We start from the raw sequence: 24,079 nt of genomic DNA on the forward strand, positions 1-24,079 counted from the left end.
GGGCCATCGACGAGTGTGTCCACTCCCTTTCTTCAGCAGATGCCGTTGAGGAACAGGGTTTGACCACAAAGGCAATATCTCCAATGTCTATAGCGCACTCTCAGTTTTCTTGCCAACTCTTTTTTTTATGCTTGTACTCTGGGGCCATCGACAAGTGTGTCCACTCCCTTTCTTCAGCAGATGCCGTTGGGGAACAGACCACAAAGGCAATATCTTTTCCCTTCAAGGTTGAGTCACAGAACACCACTGAAACAGAACAATACATTCACACAGAGCAAACTTGAGCTAAAATAAACTTCTACTTATGATGTTTTCACATTTTTATCATACAGTGACCAGCGGTGCTGTAAATACCTAAAGAGTTACATATGCCAAGTGGAAAAAAATGTGGAAAAACATACATGTGGTGTGATTGAACTTCAAGACCCTAGGCACAGTTGTCTATAAATGCAGCAATCATGAGAACAGCTAAATGAAAATACACAACAGCAACCCATCAAAGTTTACAACTCTTGATTAGTTTGAATGCATGATAGCCCAGTGAATGAATTACAAAGTGTGTGAATATGTATCCTCTGGAAGGCAGGCTACACTAATAAACAAGGTTTTTTTAAAGTGGTGAAATGGCTCGCTGGGCTCTACCACCTTGGTGAGGACTTGCTGGGCCCCCAGGTGTGCATATGCCTCAAATTAGCTGAGCCTTTTTGCTTGTTAAGGCAGCGCCTATGCTGAAAGGAGACCGATTTAGAGAAAAAATCAAAGAATAAATCAAATAAAAAAATCTGTGAAGTCCTTTAAGGTTTTGTTTCCGACGTGTGTCAGAGGGCCTCTACCTCAAAGTCTCCAGAGGATTAATTCCTCCTGCTGCAGTTCGTGTCCAGTTACATCGAGTGCATGCAACGGTGGCGCAAACGGCTAAGCACTTTCCGTTTTTCTGCCAACTCGATTTTTTCTCGAAAATCTGGAGGACACAGCCCATTCAGAGCTTGTATTTTGGTACCATCCATAAGTCTGCCCACCCCATTCTTTCAGTAGATGCTCTCATACATCATGGTGGAATTGGTAATTTGTGAACCCTAAAGCTCTAAGATGTCCTATTCCTAAACTCATTGAGCTTTTGCATCAATCATTGTGTCAAGCAAAGGTATGCAGAGGCGAGATGACTCGCTGGGCCCTACCACCTTGGTGATAGCTCGCTGGAACCCAAGGTGTAGATATGCCTTGAGCTGGGCACCAAACCTGTGCTTGCTAAGGCAGCACATATACTAAAATTGGATCAATACAGAGAAGATTAGCATGGCCCCTGCGCAAAGCTTCGCCATCGTTCTTCTCTGTTTTCGCGCATGCGCATTAGTGCCTTCGCGCATGCCCAGTCGCACAAACGCGGTACAAACGAGACACCATCAAAGCGTAGGATCGAATCCCGACCGAAGCACAAATATTAAACATTATATTACACACTATTATATTCTTATTATGCCTATTTCATGTGTATACATAAAAGTAACATGCCGTGCATTATTTGTTTCACCTTTTTCTGCATAGATATTAAAATCTGTTGTGTTAAACATTATATTGTATTTATATTGTTTATGTTAAATAATATACTGTATTCATATTGTTTCCACTTTTTATATTGTTTCACCCTTTTCTGCATAGATATATTGTATTTATATTGTTTCACCTTTTTCTGCATATATATAAAAATTTGTTATGTTAAACATTATATTACATTTATATTATGTCAATAATTTTATTTCAATGTATAAATAAAAGTTACATGCCGTGTATTATTGTTGTTGTTGTAGTTGTTGTTGATGATGATGATGATGTATAGATGCAGAAAACACCAAACACAGCAGCAGTAGACTACAGTGTGAAATAGATTATTTATTTCAAACTACAATACAATAAAACATGATGATTTTGATGATGATGATGATGATGATGATGATGATGATGATGATCATAATAATAAAAAAAATAGAGCATCAGAGCAGACACATGGCATAAATGTTCTGGGGCGAGATGCAGAACAGTGGTATTGATGCAGAACAGTGGCACAAGGCTTCATTCCTCTTATTTTAAACCACATCAATCACAGCAGACAGACGCATAGTATAAGGGCTCATTACAGACATGCATGGATAAATAATGCAGCAGCATACAGTGTGAAGTACCAACGCGGCGGCAACAGAGCCAGTGGCAACTGGACGTAACTCCAAAGACAGTGACCACATTATTGACCATACCCACATGTCCAAAATGCCTATATAACTTGTCAGCGCATAAAATCAGAACAGCACAAATGCATGACAATGTGTTATACAGGTGTGAATGTGTTATACAGGTGTGAATGGGACAGACAATGTTTTCTTTTCTTTTTCTTAAGCCATATGATAGGCAGCATACACACACAGTATAGGCCTATATAACTTGTCAGTGCAAAGAATCAGAATAGTACAAAGGCATGGCAATGTTATACAGGTGTGAATGGGATACACAATGTTTTTTTTGCTGTAGAAAAGTTGTGGCAGGTGTGGACCGGTGTTTGTAGGAAGCCTCCACACCGCGGCAAGGTCCCGGTCCTTGTGGAGGGTAAAGTCAATGTCTTTAAAAAACAAACAAACAAACACTGAAACAACTATATACACCTGCCCCAGCGAGAATGCGAAATCAGTCCGGGGCTCGACCCTGGTCCTTCATCTCCCTCAGCCAGTCCTCCACACTCTTACCCGCTGCGGCGGCAGAGCAAAAATGTACATTGCCGTAGCGGGTGTGTCCGGTCTCCCTCCGCTTTGGCTGGCCGCATCTCCTGCACTTTTGTTCTTGTGGCACGCCGGCCCGGGCAGCGACGACTGTTCCTGCCGCTGCCCTCTGCTCAGCCCTCTTCCTCCTCAGCCATTCAGTTTTGTACGCAGAGCGAGGCTGAGGAGGAGGAGCAGGAGGTGGTGCAGGCAGCCGAGGGCCGGCGTGATGTGCGGCGGCCAGCGGCAGAGGGAGGACGTGTGGGGCTGGCGTTGTCCGAGGGAGCGTTGGGATGGGGAGCACCCTCACACTCTGCTGGGGCAGTGAGAGGTCCAGAAAGAGAGGCTGTGTTGCCGGAAAAGGTCCTGTTGCAGCTGCAGCAGCCGGTGGTATGGCCAGGACAACAGCTGAGGGGGCAGGCGGTAAAGGCGCCAGTGGGCGCACTGGCGCTGGCAGAACAGGCACCGGTGCTGCCACGGCCGGTGCTGCTGCCAGAGGTCCCGCCGCCCTTGGCGCTGCTGTCCTCGCCTGGCCTGTTGCTGCTGCCGGAGAACGATCCACCGCTGTTGCTGGGCACGGCGCCGAACCCGCTGCCGCTGCCGCTGGTGGTCGTCCCTCTGCTGCAACGCCTGAAGCTAGCACAGTCCTCTCCTTCTCCCGCTGCATCCTGGTGAACCTGAAAACGGATTTCAACGTAGTGTTTTAGTTACATGTACAATTTTGAGAGCATGCCATTCAAGCATGTCATTACCATAACATCAAAAGCATCAAACATACCACAGCGAGAGGGTCCTGGCGTTCAGCTCAAAGAGCTGTATGGGCGCCCGAGCCATCAGCCTCTGGTGGCCCAGCACAAGGTCCCGGATGTGCTGGTACCGAAGCAGTATGCTGTCCCACCGCGACCTCCGGGCACCGCGCGCACGGCTGCCCGAGGGGATCAAGCGGCAGAGCTGGGTGCATACTGCCTCTACCAGCCGGCTTGCGCTGGGACTGCTGGCAGGTCCAGAGGTCTCTCCGACCAGGCAGCTGTGGACAATGGACAAAAACAATGACAGATATGAGCATGATAATGGGCAACATTACATAAAGCAGCTTGTTTGTACACCAGGGAAATGTATGATGGAAGCGTAGCCTTACCGTCTCAAGCTTTCCACACCAGGTATTCTGGTGCGGCTTGGCTTGGCTGCCATGAAGCGCCCCTGAGCTGGCCTGTCCCTGTAGCGGGGAGGGTAAACTACTCGGGCCCTGTCGTACGGTGACAGGGCCTCGTAGAGCCTGATAAGCTCGTCTACCCTCCCCTCTGACAAGGCCGGGTCGTGACGCAACCCCACCAAGGCCGTGGCCAACTGGACCACGGCCAGGTACCCCGGCTGGTCATCCGGTCCTCTGTAGTCCTGCAGACACACAAGAAGAGATGGAAAACAATAAGTCAGGTGGATGGAACAGAGCGAGCGCAGTTTTTGGTGATGCGAGATGCACTGCAGTCGCAGACCACAAAGAGGTGGCGTGCTTACCTCAGCAGCCTGCTGAGGCTCTGGCGAGGACCGGCCGGGGGAGTGGGGTGCGGGCTCGGGGGCACCGGTCGGACTGGATGGCTCGGGCGCGGGTGCGTCAGCCGGTCGCCCTGACCGCGGGTCCGTCTGAGGAGCTGGGAACTCGCCAGGCACGTGCAGGGTGAGGTCCTCCACCTCCTGCGGGCTGTCGGCGAGCTCGTCATCCTCGACGAGTTGGGGAACGTCCCCCCCCGCGTCCGGAATGTCAGGGTCCAAGCTGACGTCCTGCAGCACTCTGCCCGTCTGGGAGTACAGGTACTCGATGCCGATGAGTTCCCCTGAAGTACAACAACACAAATCGCATCAGTCAGTCTGGTACAAATATCATTCAGTGTGGACACGTGTAAGCGCGGTGGCTTGAGTGTTCTTACCCGTGTACTCCCTGGGCTTGGTGTAATCCTTGACCACACTCGTGCCAAGCACCCTTTGGCTGAGCTGGTCAAGGGAGTGCTGCAGGGGGCCATTGTAGGAGCGGAGCAGCGGCCGTCCCTCCTGTGCCACGGACGCCGCCCTGTCGGCGTTCCACCGCGTCAACCCCTCCAGGAGAAATGCCTGGAAGTGCCAGGGATTGGCACTTTCTCCTGAGGAGGAACACAGATCTGTTTAGCAGTTTATTCAGTGCACACAATGTGAATGACAGCGAGTCGATGACAGTGAAAGATTGACATGACAGTGAAGCATGTGAAACATACCTGGAATGAAGCGGTTGAGATGCAGGTGGAACGACTCCAGGGACGTGGAGCCTCGTGCACAACGGTACACCGGCAGGCTGATCCCCCCCTTGGTCACCCTGCCGGTCTCAGTGTACAGCTCCACGCCCGGCGGGTCCTGGATGCAATGGAGGTGGCGCCGCTGCTCCGTCCAGATCTTCTGGATGCGGTCTTGGTCCAGCAGGGAAATCCCCATGGTGTCTCGTCCGTTGGCACCGCCGAAGGTTTCCAGGAGGTCACCGATCAGCCGCTCCGTCTCCGCCGCTCCACGCGTGCGGCGACGGCAATGGAGAGCCATATTCTTGCGGCTGACGTGCCTCCACACTCCGGCGTCGGACGAGAAGGTCATCCCCTGCGCCTCAAGCATCCTCTTCTTCGCCTTGAGCAACCGGGCTGCGTCCTCTGGGTCCCACAGGAAGATGCACGAAGACAGCTGCTGCAGGAAGGGTTTATACAGCTGGTGGCTCTCGGTGGTGACACCTGTTATGGAAAAATGCATGTTACATCAAGTTATGGACCCAATGATGTCTCTTACTGTGATGCTGTTTGTTTAATTATTGTTTTTGCCACAACGCACCTGACGCGAACCGCCGCATCAGGTGCCAGATGTCCAGCCGGACCACCAGCTTGTCCCACTTCCCGAACATGTCAGCTGTCTTGGATCCCCCGTGGGACGAACAACAGTCCCGGTCGACGTAGAGGAGCTGAGGCGGCTCCACCCCAGCGTCCCGATACCGCCGCATTAACCCCGCAGCCATGGACAACAGGCCGGCACCCTCGGCGTCCGTGAGCACGGACATGAGCACCTGTCCGTGCTCGTTGCCGACGTTCGTTGCCCACGCTGCGGTCTGGGCGGCAGCACCGGCGAGCTTCCGGGTCACCTGTTTGAAAGAATAAAGCATCTCAGTAAGGCTGCACGCACATAGCCAGAGCGTGATACTCCGCACCACATTTATATACATATATATTTATACATACATAGCACCACATTTACCTTCTTGGTCGAATCCATCTTCAAGACCGTTCCGAAGACGGAGGTGACCCGGGCCTTCACGTCCTCCAGGCGGGAGAGGATGTCGTGGCAGTACACCATTAACAGCCACGCGTACTGGGGCACGGGTGGCGGTTTTGGTGGTGGGGTGCACATGCGCACGACACCTCGCGACGTGAAGGGCTCCATGACGCTGAGGTAGTGTATGGACCGCCGCATCCAGGCCTCTGTGTGTGCCTCACAGAGTTTTTTGTACAGCTGCGTGGCGCTGTTCCCCCGAGTACGCTCACGCAGCTGGATGATTACCCGCCGGTCGCAGGCGAGCCTACAGAGAGGAGCACATCATGTGTTACAGAAGAGCCACACACAGACACACTGTGACAGTGTTCAGACAGGTACTTACTTGTAGGTGAGGATTGCCGGCAAGAGGGCGCAACACACAGACACACTGTGACAGTGGTCAGACAGCTACTTACTTGTAGGTGAGGATTGCCGGGAAGAGGGCGCCACAAACAGACATACTGTGACAGTGTTCAGACAGCTACTTACTTGTAGGTGAGGATTGCCGGGAAGAGGGCGCGATGCCCCTCTCCCAGCTGACCCACGACCTCCTGCGACCAGGCAGCTACCTTCCTCTTACACCGACGGCACTCCAGGTACTCGGTGGCCATCAAGTACCAGCCGTCGATGTCCAGGACCCTCCGGATGGTCCTGTAGAGCCCACACTTGGTGAGGGCCCTATTACAGCATGTCGGCCGGACGCCCCACAGACGCAGGGGCGTCCAGAGGAACAGCCGACACGCGAAGAAGGCAGCTGGTGAGGCGGGTGGCTGAGTGTAACTCGGCCGGGGCTGAGGGGGGTCCCACCACAGCTTGAGGTCTGTGGTGAGTTTGGTCCTCCCCTCGCTGTCTGTCTTGAACAGCTCCCGGCCGATCCACTCCTGCTCTTCCACGGTGAGAGCTGTCCGCCAGCTCTCAGGCAACCGGGACTGTGAGGGAAAAAAACAACACAAACAAACACACTGTAAGGAGGCTGAGAGGAGGTGCTACATGCAGTTTGACAGTCAACTTCACTGAGTTGTGCCGTCCATGAGTACGGGCACGGTGTGTGTGTGTGTGTGTGTGTGTGTCTGTGTTTGTGTTTGTACCTCAGCCGAAGCAGGAGTGGGCGTTGCGGGCTGCTCCACTTTCCTCTCCTTCCTCTTCCTCTTCGCCGGCGCTGGTGCCAGGGTGGCCTCCCCAGATGGCGTCTCCTCCACAGAGACGCGACGGGGCTCCTCCCTGGTCAACGCCGGAGCCCGAGCCGGAACCGCGAGCGTAGGTGGAGCAGCCGCAACTCGAGGTGGTGGCGGTGGGGGAGGGATGGAGGACAACGCCGGAGGAGGTGGACATGGAGGCCTCACCACCAGCGGGAGAGTCTGAAGGACCTGTACGTGAGCTTCAGACACATTCACACACAACAAAATGGCATCAGCACAATGATAGTCATGGGGCAACACACAGGCAGGCAAGACTAAGTGAGTCTGAGTGTTAATGACGTGCAGCATGCCAGTGATTAGATGACGTGCAGAATGCAAGTAATTAGATGACGTACAGCATGCCAGTGATGGGGCAGATGGTTTAGTGCTACAAGGTGAATGTCAAGAGATGCAGCAGGGCCAAGGGAAGTAGACATGTGAAGGTGGTTAAGCAAATCTACATTGCCACTATGTTCTACACATCTACCACCGACAAAGACGGCTACATTACCTGCCAAACCTACCTTTGGTCTTCAAGCATCAGCTGTAGAGACCAGTAAATGAAACCATTACAGTTAATACAAAAATACCGCCAGAAGAATATATATTGAGGGCAAATGTTACAGTGTGACGTGTCCAGTGTGGTGCCAGTTACCCGTTTCTAAGTCAGTGGCCATCTGGACCAGATCCTCGTCCGTCACCTCTGTGGGGGGGGGCGGTGGCGGAACCGAGGGGCACTGGTCTCTGACGGATGTAGACACCGCTGTGGGGTGGGAGGGCAATGGTTAGTTAATCCTGTACACTGAACCACTGTTGTGTTAAAGAGAAAGAAAGAGATCTACCTGGAACTGCAGGCCGTGCTGGTGTGGTCATCAGCTTCCTGACCTTGGCCTGCAGCTCACCTGGGGCCATTGGACGCCTTCCCAGTAGGGCCGAGAACATGGGAGCGATCGGCTTGCGCGGCGGCAGCGCGGTGGAAGCAGCGGCCTTGCTGGGGCCACTGCTGGTGGTGGGGGTGCTGCTGCTGCTGCTGCTGCTGCTGCTGCTGCTGCTGCTGCTGGTGGGAGGTGGGGGGGTAGCAGCCACCTCTGCCGACCGCTCCTTGTCTCGGCCCAGGATGTACTTCCTGGCGGCGTCCATCGAGGTCCCAGGCTGCGGTGTCTTCCGCCGTAGCCACTTGACAAAGCTGCAAGACAATGATCAAAGATTAACACGCATATCAACAAGTCACAGCACCCTGTCGACAGTTCACTGCCCTTCACCACAACAGGACTTACTTCTGGTGCTGCTTCTCCTTGGAGTCGTACAGGTCCTTCAGGGTGGCCTCCTTGTAGTCCCCAAAGCCAACAAGCGCCTCGCCCTCACACCCGGGCTGAGTGGCGCGAGCCCGGGCCTCCTCGTGCACCCGGTGGTAACGCAGCTGCTCAGCAAAAGCAGGGTGGGCGCACGAGTACCGGGCGAGTGCGTCCTTGTTGGCCATAAGGGGGCTGTCGGAGGCACTTTTCTCCCGCTCCCGCTGGTGGCTGGCAACCAACTGCGTGGTGTAGCCCACGTCGTTCTCCAGGAGCCAACGGAAAGTTTGACCCTGGTACTTGCCAAACTGGATGCTGTGGCAGCCCAGCACCAGCATGGGGTTACCAGGGTCACCGCCCTTGGAGACGACGTGGGCTTGGGCCTCCTTCTCCAACTCCTCTGGCTTCTTGGCCCTCGCAGCAGTGGCGGTCCCGCGTGGCCCCTTGGCGGCGATGAAGGCCGCCGCCTCATCAGAGGCCCGCAGGACAAGCTGCTGCGAGGCCGTCAATTTAAATTTTGCAAAAACCATCTCTACAATGACATAGCACAGCGTTAAGGGAGCATTACAGGTTAAACTACATGTTAATTGCCATATTAACAGGAATATCACACATAAGATTAATGATATACTAGTACTACACATTCACTATTGAAATATTAACGTTAAAAAATGAACATAACTTGACACAACAGGTAAATAATGACAGGTAAACAAACAGGCATATTGTTAATGCATAAAAAATACACTTAAACTTTATATTTTGATTTCACGTGGTGATATTATAATCTTAAGGGTCTAAAGATACTAACTGTATGGTCTTTTCATCATTTAATTTTGTTTTCAGAGATCGTCACATGTTGTCCCGTTCATTTCCAATGCAATGGATTACATTACATTACATTACATGCTAGCGATCTCTCAAAATGTATTTAATCTTTGATCAGACTACCTGGTTATCTTCATTAGACCACGTAGATGTAGTTACTACAGTTTGGAGTCGAAATTCAAAGTGTAAATATGGTTTAAATGTGTTAACCGGACGCCTGACGTACGTTAACGTATCTTTAAATAACGTTATCAAAACCAGCGATTGACAGCATAATACATCGACAAATTCCATGTCAGTACATTGTAAAAGTACTCTGGGAAGACAATGTTATGTCAGTACATTCGTAATATTCTATTTATTTTTGTTTTACTCACTGACTCACTCGTTGACTCGTTGTCAGTTGCTTTGGTGGTTGCTATGACAAACGCTTGATTATACTAACCGCTGATTGGCCCAAAACGCTCGACAAACGCTTGAGTATACTAACCGTTGATTGGCCCAAAACGCTCGACAAACGCTCGACAATACGAGCTGCTGATTGGCTAAAAACCGAAAACGCTCGACAAACGCTCGACAATCCGAGCTGCTGATTGGCCCAAAACCGAAAACGCTCGACAAAGGCTCGACAATCCGAGCTGCTGATTGGCCGTCATCCAGAGAACATTGCTGGGCACAGAGCGCAAGGATGACACGCAAATCCGTGAAGCGCTCCATATTTTGCAGCTGTGATCAAAGCCTGCTTCACTGGACTTGATTCATCCCCTCCTGCCACTCTTTGTTTTCATTCTTGTTCTCTTGTGTCAAGAACTGGTGCATCTCCAATGTCTATAGCGCACTCTCAGTTTTCCTGCCAATTCTTTTTTTTATGCTTGTACTCTGGGGCCATCGACAAGTGTATCCACTCACTTTCTTCAGCAGATGCCGTTGGGGAACAGGGTTTGACCACAAAGGCAATATCTTTTCCCTTCAAGGTGAGTCACAGAACACCACTGAAACAGAACAATACATTCACACAGAGCAAACTTGAGCTAAAATAAGCTTCTAGTTATGATGTTTTCACATTTTTATCATACAGTGACCAGCGGTGCTGTAAATACCTAAAGAGTTACATATGCCAAGTAGGAATACGTGTAAATGTGGAAAAACATACATGTGGTGTGATTGAACTTCAAGACCCTAGGCACAGTTGTCTATAAATGCAGCAATCATGAGAACAGCTAAATGAAAATACACAACAGCAACCCATCAAAGTTTACAACTCTTGATTAGTTTGAATGCATGATAGCCCAGTGAATGAATTACAAAGTGTGTGAATATGTATCCTCTGGAAGGCAGGCTACACTAATAAACAAGTTTTTTTTAAAGTGGTGAAATGGCTCGCTGGGCTCTACCACCTTGGTGAGGACTTGCTGGGCCCCCAGGTCTGCATATGCCTCAAATTATCGGAGCCTTTTTGCTTGTTAAGGCAGCGCCTTTGCTGAAAGGAGACCGATTTAGAGAAAAAATCAAAGAATAAATCAAATAAAAAAATCTGTGAAGTCCTTTAAGGTTTTGTTTCCGACGTGTGTCAGAGGGCCTCTACCTCAAAGTCTCCAGAGGATTAATTCCTCCTGCTGCAGTTTGTGTCCAGTTACATCGAGTGCATGCAACGGTGGCGCAAACGGCTAAGCACTTTCCGTTTTTCTGCCAACTCGATTTTTTCTCGAAAACCTGGAGGACACAGCCCATTCAGAGCTTGTATTTTGGTACCATCCATAAGTCTGCCCACCCCATTCTTTCAGTAGATGCTCTCATACATCATGGTGGAATTGGCCATTTATGAACCCTAAAGCTCTAAGATGTCCTATTCCTAAACTGATTGCGCACTCTCAGTTTTCCTGCCAACTCTTTTTTTTATGCTTGTACTCTGGGGCCATCGACAAGTGTGTCCACTCCCTTTCTTCAGCAGATGCCGTTGAGGAACAGGGTTTGACCACAAAGGCAATATCTCCAATGTCTATAGCGCACTCTAAGTTTTCCTGCCAACTCTTTTTTTTATGCTTGTACTCTGGGGCCATCGACAAGTGTGTCCACTCCCTTTCTTCAGCAGATGCCGTTGGGGAACAGGGTTTGACCACAAAGGCAATATCTTTTCCCTTCAAGGTTGAGTCACAGAACACCACTGAAACAGAACAATACATTCACACAGAGCAAACTTGAGCTAAAATAAACTTCTACTTATGATGTTTTCACATTTTTATCATACAGTGACCAGCGGTGCTGTAAATACCTAAAGAGTTACATATGCCAAGTGGAAAAAAATGTGGAAAAACATACATGTGGTGTGATTGAACTTCAAGACCCTAGGCACAGTTGTCTATAAATGCAGCAATCATGAGAACAGCTAAATGAAAATACACAACAGCAACCCATCAAAGTTTACAACTCTTGATTAGTTTGAATGCATGATAGCCCAGTGAATGAATTACAAAGTGTGTGAATATGTATCCTCTGGAAGGCAGGCTACACTAATAAACAAGGTTTTTTTAAAGTGGTGAAATGGCTCGCTGGGCTCTACCACCTTGGTGAGGACTTGCTGGGCCCCCAGGTGTGCATATGCCTCAAATTAGCTGAGCCTTTTTGCTTGTTAAGGCAGCGCCTATGCTGAAAGGAGACCGATTTAGAGAAAAAATCAAAGAATAAATCAAATTAAAAAATCTGTGAAGTCCTTTAAGTTTTTGTTTCCGACGTGTGTCAGAGGGCCTCTACCTCAAAGTCTCCAGAGGATTAATTCCTCCTGCTGCAGTTCGTGTCCAGTTACATCGAGTGCATGCAACGGTGGCGCAAACGGCTAAGCACTTTCCGTTTTTCTGCCAACTCGATTTTTTCTCGAAAATCTGGAGGACACAGCCCATTCAGAGCTTGTATTTTGGTACCATCCATAAGTCTGCCCACCCCATTCTTTCAGTAGATGCTCTCATACATCATGGTGGAATTGGCCATTTGTGAACCCTAAAGCTCTAAGATGTCCTATTCCTAAACTCATTGAGCTTTTGCATCAATCATTGTGTCAAGCAAAGGTATGCAGAGGCGAGATGACTCGCTGGGCCCTACCACCTTGGTGATAGCTCGCTGGAACCCAAGGTGTAGATATGCCTTGAGCTGGGCACCAAACCTGTGCTTGCTAAGGCAGCACATATACTAAAATTGGATCGATACAGAGAAGATTAGCATGGCCCCTGCGAAAGGATGACACGCAAATCCGTGAAGCGCTCCATATTTTTGCAGCTGTGATCAAAGCCTGCTTCACTGGACTTGATTCATCCCCTCCTGCCACTCTTTGTTTTCATTCTTGTTCTCTTGTGTCAAGTACTGGTGCATCTCCAATGTCTATAGCGCACTCTCAGTTTTCCTGCCAATTCTTTTTTTTATGCTTGTACTCTGGGGCCATCGACAAGTGTATCCACTCACTTTCTTCAGCAGATGCCGTTGGGGAACAGGGTTTGACCACAAAGGCAATATCTTTTCCCTTCAAGGTGAGTCACAGAACACCACTGAAACAGAACAATACATTCACACAGAGCAAACTTGAGCTAAAATAAGCTTCTAGTTATGATGTTTTCACATTTTTATCATACAGTGACCAGCGGTGCTGTAAATACCTAAAGAGTTACATATGCCAAGTAGGAATACGTGTAAATGTGGAAAAACATACATGTGGTGTGATTGAACTTCAAGACCCTAGGCACAGTTGTCTATAAATGCAGCAATCATGAGAACAGCTAAATGAAAATACACAACAGCAACCCATCAAAGTTTACAACTCTTGATTAGTTTGAATGCATGATAGCCCAGTGAATGAATTACAAAGTGTGTGAATATGTATCCTCTGGAAGGCAGGCTACACTAATAAACAAGTTTTTTTTAAAGTGGTGAAATGGCTCGCTGGGCTCTACCACCTTGGTGAGGACTTGCTGGGCCCCCAGGTCTGCATATGCCTCAAATTATCAGAGCCTTTTTGCTTGTTAAGGCAGCGCCTATGCTGAAAGGAGACCGATTTAGAGAAAAAATCAAAGAATAAATCAAATAAAAAAATCTGTGAAGTCCTTTAAGGTTTTGTTTCCGACGTGTGTCAGAGGGCCTCTACCTCAAAGTCTCCAGAGGATTAATTCCTCCTGCTGCAGTTTGTGTCCAGTTACATCGAGTGCATGCAACGGTGGCGCAAACGGCTAAGCACTTTCCGTTTTTCTGCCAACTCGATTTTTTCTCGAAAACCTGGAGGACACAGCCCATTCAGAGCTTGTATTTTGGTACCATCCATAAGTCTGCCCACCCCATTCTTTCAGTAGATGCTCTCATACATCATGGTGGAATTGGCCATTTATGAACCCTAAAGCTCTAAGATGTCCTATTCCTAAACTGATTGCGCACTCTCAGTTTTCCTGCCAACTCTTTTTTTTTGCTTGTACTCTGGGGCCATCGACGAGTGTGTCCACTCCCTTTCTTCAGCAGATGCCGTTGAGGAACAGGGTTTGACCACAAAGGCAATATCTCCAATGTCTATAGCGCACTCTCAGTTTTCTTGCCAACTCTTTTTTTTATGCTTGTACTCTGGGGCCATCGACAAGTGTGTCCACTCCCTTTCTTCAGCAGATGCCGTTGGGGAACAGACCACAAAGGCAATATCTTTTCCCTTCAAGGTTGAGTCACAGAACACCACTGAAACAGAACAATACATTCACACAGAGCAAACTTGAGCTAAAATAAACTTCTACTTATGATGTTTTCACATTTTTATCATACAGTGACCAGCGGTGCTGTAAATACCTAAAGAGTTACATATGCCAAGTGGAAAAAAATGTGGAAAAACATACATGTGGTGTGATTGAACTTCAAGACCCTTGGCACAGTTGTCTATAAATGCAGCAATCATGAGAACAGCTAAATGAAAATACACAACAGCAACCCATCAAAGTTTACAACTCTTGATTAGTTTGAATGCATGATAGCCCAGTGAATGAATTACAAAGTGTGTGAATATGTATCCTCTGGAAGGCAGGCTACACTAATAAACAAGTTTTTTTTAAAGTGGTGAAATGGCTCGCTGGGCTCTACCACCTTGGTGAGGACTTGCTGGGCCCCCAGGTCTGCATATGCCTCAAATTATCGGAGCCTTTTTGCTTGTTAAGGCAGCGCCTATGCTGAAAGGAGACCGATTTAGAGAAAAAATCAAAGAATAAATCAAATAAAAAAATCTGTGAAGTCCTTTAAGGTTTTGTTTCCGACGTGTGTCAGAGGGCCTCTACCTCAAAGTCTCCAGAGGATTAATTCCTCCTGCTGCAGTTCGTGTCCAGTTACATCGAGTGCATGCAACGGTGGCGCAAACGGCTAAGCACTTTCCGTTTTTCTGCCAACTCGATTTTTTCTCGAAAACCTGGAGGACACAGCCCATTCAGAGCTTGTATTTTGGTACCATCCATAAGTCTGCTCACCCCATTCTTTCAGTAGATGCTCTCATACATCATGGTGGAATTGGCCATTTATGAACCCTAAAGCTCTAAGATGTCCTATTCCTAAACTGATTGCGCACTCTCAGTTTTCCTGCCAACTCTTTTTTTTTGCTTGTACTCTGGGGCCATCGACGAGTGTGTCCACTCCCTTTCTTCAGCAGATGCCGTTGAGGAACAGGGTTTGACCACAAAGGCAATATCTCCAATGTCTATAGCGCACTCTCAGTTTTCTTGCCAACTCTTTTTTTTATGCTTGTACTCTGGGGCCATCGACAAGTGTGTCCACTCCCTTTCTTCAGCAGATGCCGTTGGGGAACAGACCACAAAGGCAATATCTTTTCCCTTCAAGGTTGAGTCACAGAACACCACTGAAACAGAACAATACATTCACACAGAGCAAACTTGAGCTAAAATAAACTTCTACTTATGATGTTTTCACATTTTTATCATACAGTGACCAGCGGTGCTGTAAATACCTAAAGAGTTACATATGCCAAGTGGAAAAAAATGTGGAAAAACATACATGTGGTGTGATTGAACTTCAAGACCCTAGGCACAGTTGTCTATAAATGCAGAAATCATGAGAACAGCTAAATGAAAATACACAACAGCAACCCATCAAAGTTTACAACTCTTGATTAGTTTGAATGCATGATAGCCCAGTGAATGAATTACAAAGTGTGTGAATATGTATCCTCTGGAAGGCAGGCTACACTAATAAACAAGGTTTTTTTAAAGTGGTGAAATGGCTCGCTGGGCTCTACCACCTTGGTGAGGACTTGCTGGGCCCCCAGGTGTGCATATGCCTCAAATTAGCTGAGCCTTTTTGCTTGTTAAGGCAGCGCCTATGCTGAAAGGAGACCGATTTAGAGAAAAAAATCAAAGAATAAATCAAATAAAAAAATCTGTGAAGTCCTTTAAGGTTTTGTTTCCGACGTGTGTAAGAGGGCCTCTACCTCAAAGTCTCCAGAGGATTAATTCCTCCTGCTGCAGTTCGTGTCCAGTTACATCGAGTGCATGCAACGGTGGCGCAAACGGCTAAGCACTTTCCGTTTTTCTGCCAACTCGATTTTTTCTCGAAAATCTGGAGGACACAGCCCATTCAGAGCTTGTATTTTGGTACCATCCATAAGTCTGCCCACCCCATTCTTTCAGTAGATGCTCTCATACATCATGGTGGAATTGGCCATTTGTGAACCCTAAAGCTCTAAGATGTCCTATTCCTAAACTCATTGAGCTTTTGCATCAATCATTGTGTCAAGCAAAGGTATGCAGAGGCGAGATGACTCGCTGGGCCCTACCACCTTGGTGATAGCTCGCTGGAACCCAAGGTGTAGATATGCCTTGAGCTGGGCACCAAACCTGTGCTTGCTAAGGCAGCACATATACTAAAATTGGATCGATACAGAGAAGATTAGCATGGCCCCTGCGAAAGGATGACACGCAAATCCGTGAAGCGCTCCATATTTTTGCAGCTGTGATCAAAGCCTGCTTCACTGGACTTGATTCATCCCCTCCTGCCACTCTTTGTTTTCATTCTTGTTCTCTTGTGTCAAGAACTGGTGCATCTCCAATGTCTATAGCGCACTCTCAGTTTTCCTGCCAATTCTTTTTTTTATGCTTGTACTCTGGGGCCATCGACAAGTGTATCCACTCACTTTCTTCAGCAGATGCCGTTGGGGAACAGGGTTTGACCACAAAGGCAATATCTTTTCCCTTCAAGGTGAGTCACAGAACACCACTGAAACAGAACAATACATTCACACAGAGCAAACTTGAGCTAAAATAAGCTTCTAGTTATGATGTTTTCACATTTTTATCATACAGTGACCAGCGGTGCTGTAAATACCTAAAGAGTTACATATGCCAAGTAGGAATACGTGTAAATGTGGAAAAACATACATGTGGTGTGATTGAACTTCAAGACCCTAGGCACAGTTGTCTATAAATGCAGCAATCATGAGAACAGCTAAATGAAAATACACAACAGCAACCCATCAAAGTTTACAACTCTTGATTAGTTTGAATGCATGATAGCCCAGTGAATGAATTACAAAGTGTGTGAATATGTATCCTCTGGAAGGCAGGCTACACTAATAAACAAGTTTTTTTTAAAGTGGTGAAATGGCTCGCTGGGCTCTACCACCTTGGTGAGGACTTGCTGGGCCCCCAGGTCTGCATATGCCTCAAATTATCGGAGCCTTTTTGCTTGTTAAGGCAGCGCCTTTGCTGAAAGGAGACCGATTTAGAGAAAAAATCAAAGAATAAATCAAATAAAAAAATCTGTGAAGTCCTTTAAGGTTTTGTTTCCGACGTGTGTCAGAGGGCCTCTACCTCAAAGTCTCCAGAGGATTAATTCCTCCTGCTGCAGTTTGTGTCCAGTTACATCGAGTGCATGCAACGGTGGCGCAAACGGCTAAGCACTTTCCGTTTTTCTGCCAACTCGATTTTTTCTCGAAAACCTGGAGGACACAGCCCATTCAGAGCTTGTATTTTGGTACCATCCATAAGTCTGCCCACCCCATTCTTTCAGTAGATGCTCTCATACATCATGGTGGAATTGGCCATTTATGAACCCTAAAGCTCTAAGATGTCCTATTCCTAAACTGATTGCGCACTCTCAGTTTTCCTGCCAACTCTTTTTTTTATGCTTGTACTCTGGGGCCATCGACAAGTGTGTCCACTCCCTTTCTTCAGCAGATGCCGTTGAGGAACAGGGTTTGACCACAAAGGCAATATCTCCAATGTCTATAGCGCACTCTAAGTTTTCCTGCCAACTCTTTTTTTTATGCTTGTACTCTGGGGCCATCGACAAGTGTGTCCACTCCCTTTCTTCAGCAGATGCCGTTGGGGAACAGGGTTTGACCACAAAGGCAATATCTTTTCCCTTCAAGGTTGAGTCACAGAACACCACTGAAACAGAACAATACATTCACACAGAGCAAACTTGAGCTAAAATAAACTTCTACTTATGATGTTTTCACATTTTTATCATACAGTGACCAGCGGTGCTGTAAATACCTAAAGAGTTACATATGCCAAGTGGAAAAAAATGTGGAAAAACATACATGTGGTGTGATTGAACTTCAAGACCCTAGGCACAGTTGTCTATAAATGCAGCAATCATGAGAACAGCTAAATGAAAATACACAACAGCAACCCATCAAAGTTTACAACTCTTGATTAGTTTGAATGCATGATAGCCCAGTGAATGAATTACAAAGTGTGTGAATATGTATCCTCTGGAAGGCAGGCTACACTAATAAACAAGGTTTTTTTAAAGTGGTGAAATGGCTCGCTGGGCTCTACCACCTTGGTGAGGACTTGCTGGGCCCCCAGGTGTGCATATGCCTCAAATTAGCTGAGCCTTTTTGCTTGTTAAGGCAGCGCCTATGCTGAAAGGAGACCGATTTAGAGAAAAAATCAAAGAATAAATCAAATTAAAAAATCTGTGAAGTCCTTTAAGTTTTTGTTTCCGACGTGTGTCAGAGGGCCTCTACCTCAAAGTCTCCAGAGGATTAATTCCTCCTGCTGCAGTTCGTGTCCAGTTACATCGAGTGCATGCAACGGTGGCGCAAACGGCTAAGCACTTTCCGTTTTTCTGCCAACTCGATTTTTTCTCGAAAATCTGGAGGACACAGCCCATTCAGAGCTTGTATTTTGGTACCATCCATAAGTCTGCCCACCCCATTCTTTCAGTAGATGCTCTCATACATCATGGTGGAATTGGCCATTTGTGAACCCTAAAGCTCTAAGATGTCCTATTCCTAAACTCATTGAGCTTTTGCATCAATCATTGTGTCAAGCAAAGGTATGCAGAGGCGAGATGACTCGCTGGGCCCTACCACCTTGGTGATAGCTCGCTGGAACCCAAGGTGTAGATATGCCTTGAGCTGGGCACCAAACCTGTGCTTGCTAAGGCAGCACATATACTAAAATTGGATCGATACAGAGAAGATTAGCATGGCCCCTGCGAAAGGATGACACGCAAATCCGTGAAGCGCTCCATATTTTTGCAGCTGTGATCAAAGCCTGCTTCACTGGACTTGATTCATCCCCTCCTGCCACTCTTTGTTTTCATTCTTGTTCTCTTGTGTCAAGTACTGGTGCATCTCCAATGTCTATAGCGCACTCTCAGTTTTCCTGCCAATTCTTTTTTTTATGCTTGTACTCTGGGGCCATCGACAAGTGTATCCACTCACTTTCTTCAGCAGATGCCGTTGGGGAACAGGGTTTGACCACAAAGGCAATATCTTTTCCCTTCAAGGTGAGTCACAGAACACCACTGAAACAGAACAATACATTCACACAGAGCAAACTTGAGCTAAAATAAGCTTCTAGTTATGATGTTTTCACATTTTTATCATACAGTGACCAGCGGTGCTGTAAATACCTAAAGAGTTACATATGCCAAGTAGGAATACGTGTAAATGTGGAAAAACATACATGTGGTGTGATTGAACTTCAAGACCCTAGGCACAGTTGTCTATAAATGCAGCAATCATGAGAACAGCTAAATGAAAATACACAACAGCAACCCATCAAAGTTTACAACTCTTGATTAGTTTGAATGCATGATAGCCCAGTGAATGAATTACAAAGTGTGTGAATATGTATCCTCTGGAAGGCAGGCTACACTAATAAACAAGTTTTTTTTAAAGTGGTGAAATGGCTCGCTGGGCTCTACCACCTTGGTGAGGACTTGCTGGGCCCCCAGGTCTGCATATGCCTCAAATTATCAGAGCCTTTTTGCTTGTTAAGGCAGCGCCTATGCTGAAAGGAGACCGATTTAGAGAAAAAATCAAAGAATAAATCAAATAAAAAAATCTGTGAAGTCCTTTAAGGTTTTGTTTCCGACGTGTGTCAGAGGGCCTCTACCTCAAAGTCTCCAGAGGATTAATTCCTCCTGCTGCAGTTTGTGTCCAGTTACATCGAGTGCATGCAACGGTGGCGCAAACGGCTAAGCACTTTCCGTTTTTCTGCCAACTCGATTTTTTCTCGAAAACCTGGAGGACACAGCCCATTCAGAGCTTGTATTTTGGTACCATCCATAAGTCTGCCCACCCCATTCTTTCAGTAGATGCTCTCATACATCATGGTGGAATTGGCCATTTATGAACCCTAAAGCTCTAAGATGTCCTATTCCTAAACTGATTGCGCACTCTCAGTTTTCCTGCCAACTCTTTTTTTTTGCTTGTACTCTGGGGCCATCGACGAGTGTGTCCACTCCCTTTCTTCAGCAGATGCCGTTGAGGAACAGGGTTTGACCACAAAGGCAATATCTCCAATGTCTATAGCGCACTCTCAGTTTTCTTGCCAACTCTTTTTTTTATGCTTGTACTCTGGGGCCATCGACAAGTGTGTCCACTCCCTTTCTTCAGCAGATGCCGTTGGGGAACAGACCACAAAGGCAATATCTTTTCCCTTCAAGGTTGAGTCACAGAACACCACTGAAACAGAACAATACATTCACACAGAGCAAACTTGAGCTAAAATAAACTTCTACTTATGATGTTTTCACATTTTTATCATACAGTGACCAGCGGTGCTGTAAATACCTAAAGAGTTACATATGCCAAGTGGAAAAAAATGTGGAAAAACATACATGTGGTGTGATTGAACTTCAAGACCCTTGGCACAGTTGTCTATAAATGCAGCAATCATGAGAACAGCTAAATGAAAATACACAACAGCAACCCATCAAAGTTTACAACTCTTGATTAGTTTGAATGCATGATAGCCCAGTGAATGAATTACAAAGTGTGTGAATATGTATCCTCTGGAAGGCAGGCTACACTAATAAACAAGTTTTTTTTAAAGTGGTGAAATGGCTCGCTGGGCTCTACCACCTTGGTGAGGACTTGCTGGGCCCCCAGGTCTGCATATGCCTCAAATTATCGGAGCCTTTTTGCTTGTTAAGGCAGCGCCTATGCTGAAAGGAGACCGATTTAGAGAAAAAATCAAAGAATAAATCAAATAAAAAAATCTGTGAAGTCCTTTAAGGTTTTGTTTCCGACGTGTGTCAGAGGGCCTCTACCTCAAAGTCTCCAGAGGATTAATTCCTCCTGCTGCAGTTCGTGTCCAGTTACATCGAGTGCATGCAACGGTGGCGCAAACGGCTAAGCACTTTCCGTTTTTCTGCCAACTCGATTTTTTCTCGAAAACCTGGAGGACACAGCCCATTCAGAGCTTGTATTTTGGTACCATCCATAAGTCTGCTCACCCCATTCTTTCAGTAGATGCTCTCATACATCATGGTGGAATTGGCCATTTATGAACCCTAAAGCTCTAAGATGTCCTATTCCTAAACTGATTGCGCACTCTCAGTTTTCCTGCCAACTCTTTTTTTTTGCTTGTACTCTGGGGCCATCGACGAGTGTGTCCACTCCCTTTCTTCAGCAGATGCCGTTGAGGAACAGGGTTTGACCACAAAGGCAATATCTCCAATGTCTATAGCGCACTCTCAGTTTTCTTGCCAACTCTTTTTTTTATGCTTGTACTCTGGGGCCATCGACAAGTGTGTCCACTCCCTTTCTTCAGCAGATGCCGTTGGGGAACAGACCACAAAGGCAATATCTTTTCCCTTCAAGGTTGAGTCACAGAACACCACTGAAACAGAACAATACATTCACACAGAGCAAACTTGAGCTAAAATAAACTTCTACTTATGATGTTTTCACATTTTTATCATACAGTGACCAGCGGTGCTGTAAATACCTAAAGAGTTACATATGCCAAGTGGAAAAAAATGTGGAAAAACATACATGTGGTGTGATTGAACTTCAAGACCCTAGGCACAGTTGTCTATAAATGCAGAAATCATGAGAACAGCTAAATGAAAATACACAACAGCAACCCATCAAAGTTTACAACTCTTGATTAGTTTGAATGCATGATAGCCCAGTGAATGAATTACAAAGTGTGTGAATATGTATCCTCTGGAAGGCAGGCTACACTAATAAACAAGGTTTTTTTAAAGTGGTGAAATGGCTCGCTGGGCTCTACCACCTTGGTGAGGACTTGCTGGGCCCCCAGGTGTGCATATGCCTCAAATTAGCTGAGCCTTTTTGCTTGTTAAGGCAGCGCCTATGCTGAAAGGAGACCGATTTAGAGAAAAAAATCAAAGAATAAATCAAATAAAAAAATCTGTGAAGTCCTTTAAGGTTTTGTTTCCGACGTGTGTAAGAGGGCCTCTACCTCAAAGTCTCCAGAGGATTAATTCCTCCTGCTGCAGTTCGTGTCCAGTTACATCGAGTGCATGCAACGGTGGCGCAAACGGCTAAGCACTTTCCGTTTTTCTGCCAACTCGATTTTTTCTCGAAAATCTGGAGGACACAGCCCATTCAGAGCTTGTATTTTGGTACCATCCATAAGTCTGCCCACCCCATTCTTTCAGTAGATGCTCTCATACATCATGGTGGAATTGGCCATTTGTGAACCCTAAAGCTCTAAGATGTCCTATTCCTAAACTCATTGAGCTTTTGCATCAATCATTGTGTCAAGCAAAGGTATGCAGAGGCGAGATGACTCGCTGGGCCCTACCACCTTGGTGATAGCTCGCTGGAACCCAAGGTGTAGATATGCCTTGAGCTGGGCACCAAACCTGTGCTTGCTAAGGCAGCACATATACTAAAATTGGATCGATACAGAGAAGATTAGCATGGCCCCTGCGAAAAGCTTCGCCATCGTTCTTCTCTGTTTTCGCGCATGCGCATTAGTGCCTTCGCGCATGCCCAGTCGCACAAACGCGGTACAAACGAGACACCATCAAAGCGTAGGATCGAATCCCGACCGAAGCACAAATATTAAACATTATATTACACACTATTATATTCATATTATGCCTATTTCATGTGTATACATAAAAGTAACATGCCGTGCATTATTTGTTTCACCTTTTTCTGCATAGATATTAAAATCTGTTGTGTTAAACATTATATTGTATTTATATTGTTTATGTTAAATAATATACTGTATTCATATTGTTTCCCCTTTTTATATTGTTTCACCCTTTTCTGCATAGATATATTGTATTTATATTGTTTCACCTTTTTCTGCATATATATAAAAATTTGTTATGTTAAACATTATATTACATTTATATTATGTCAATAATTTTATTTCAATGTATAAATAAAAGTTACATGCCGTGTATTATTCGTTTCACCTTTTTCTTCAGTAAAAAAAATATCAATTAAATATCAGTAGTTGTTGTTGTTGTAGTTGTTGTTGATGATGATGATGTATAGATGCAGAAAACACCAAACACAGCAGCAGTAGACTACAGTGTGAAATAGATTATTTATTTCAAACTACAATACAATAAAACATGATGATTTTGATGATGATGATGATGATGATGATGATAATAAAAATACAAATAGAGCATCAGAGCAGACACATGGCATAAATGTTCTGGGGCGAGATGCAGAACAGTGGTATTGATGCAGAACAGTGGCACAAGGCTTCATTCCTCTTATTTTAAACCACATCAATCACAGCAGACAGACGCATAGTATAAGGGCTCATTACAGACATGCATGGATAAATAATGCAGCAGCATACAGTGTGAAGTACCAACGCGGCGGCAACAGAGCCAGTGGCAACTGGACGTAACTCCAAAGACAGTGACCACATTATTGAACATACCCACATGTCCAAAAGGCCTATATAACTTGTCAGCGCATAAAATCAGAACAGCACAAATGCATGACAATGTGTTATACAGGTGTGAATGTGTTATACAGGTGTGAATGGGACAGACAATGTTTTCTTTTCTTTTTCTTAAGCCATATGATAGGCAGCATACACACACAGTATAGGCCTATGTAACTTGTCAGTGCAAAGAATCAGAATAGTACAAAGGCATGGCAATGTTGTACAGGTGTGAATGGGATACACAATGTTTTTTTTGCTGTAGAAAAGTTGTGGCAGGTGTGGACCGGTGTTTGTAGGAAGCCTCCACACCGCGGCAAGGTCCCGGTCCTTGTGGAGGGTAAAGTCAATGTCTTTAAAAAACAAACAAACAAACACTGAAACAACTATATACACCTGCCCCAGCGAGAATGCGAAATCAGTCCGGGGCTCGACCCTGGTCCTTCATCTCCCTCAGCCAGTCCTCCACACTCTTACCCGCTGCGGCGGCAGAGCAAAAATGTACATTGCCGTAGCGGGTGTGTCCGGTCTCCCTCCGCTTTGGCTGGCCGCATCTCCTGCACTTTTGTTCT

The 24,079-nt window shown here is 46.5% G+C and overlaps 3 non-coding genes and 2 pseudogenes across 3 annotated transcripts; all 5 read left to right on the forward strand.

Moving 5' to 3' along the window:
* The first annotated feature begins 1,241 nt into the window (after window positions 1–1,241).
* On the forward strand, window positions 1,242–1,339 carry LOC143716809 (U6 spliceosomal RNA; annotated as a pseudogene).
* An 11,180-nt stretch (window positions 1,340–12,519) lies between these two features.
* Window positions 12,520–12,626, forward strand: LOC143716793 (U6 spliceosomal RNA). Its single transcript, XR_013196248.1, has one exon. It is a non-coding gene; the product is annotated as a U6 spliceosomal RNA (small nuclear RNA).
* Window positions 12,627–16,216: 3,590 nt separating this feature from the next.
* LOC143716795 (U6 spliceosomal RNA) lies at window positions 16,217–16,323 on the forward strand. The gene has a single exon (XR_013196250.1). It is a non-coding gene; the product is annotated as a U6 spliceosomal RNA (small nuclear RNA).
* Window positions 16,324–18,760: 2,437 nt separating this feature from the next.
* On the forward strand, window positions 18,761–18,867 carry LOC143716796 (U6 spliceosomal RNA). Its single transcript, XR_013196251.1, has one exon. It is a non-coding gene; the product is annotated as a U6 spliceosomal RNA (small nuclear RNA).
* Window positions 18,868–22,457: 3,590 nt separating this feature from the next.
* On the forward strand, window positions 22,458–22,555 carry LOC143716810 (U6 spliceosomal RNA; annotated as a pseudogene).
* The last annotated feature ends 1,524 nt before the right edge of the window (window positions 22,556–24,079 follow it).

Source organism: Siphateles boraxobius, unplaced genomic scaffold (genome assembly GCF_051911475.1).
Source record: "Siphateles boraxobius isolate OS27281-9 unplaced genomic scaffold, OSU_SipBor_1 6, whole genome shotgun sequence".
NCBI lineage: Eukaryota > Metazoa > Chordata > Actinopteri > Cypriniformes > Leuciscidae > Siphateles > Siphateles boraxobius.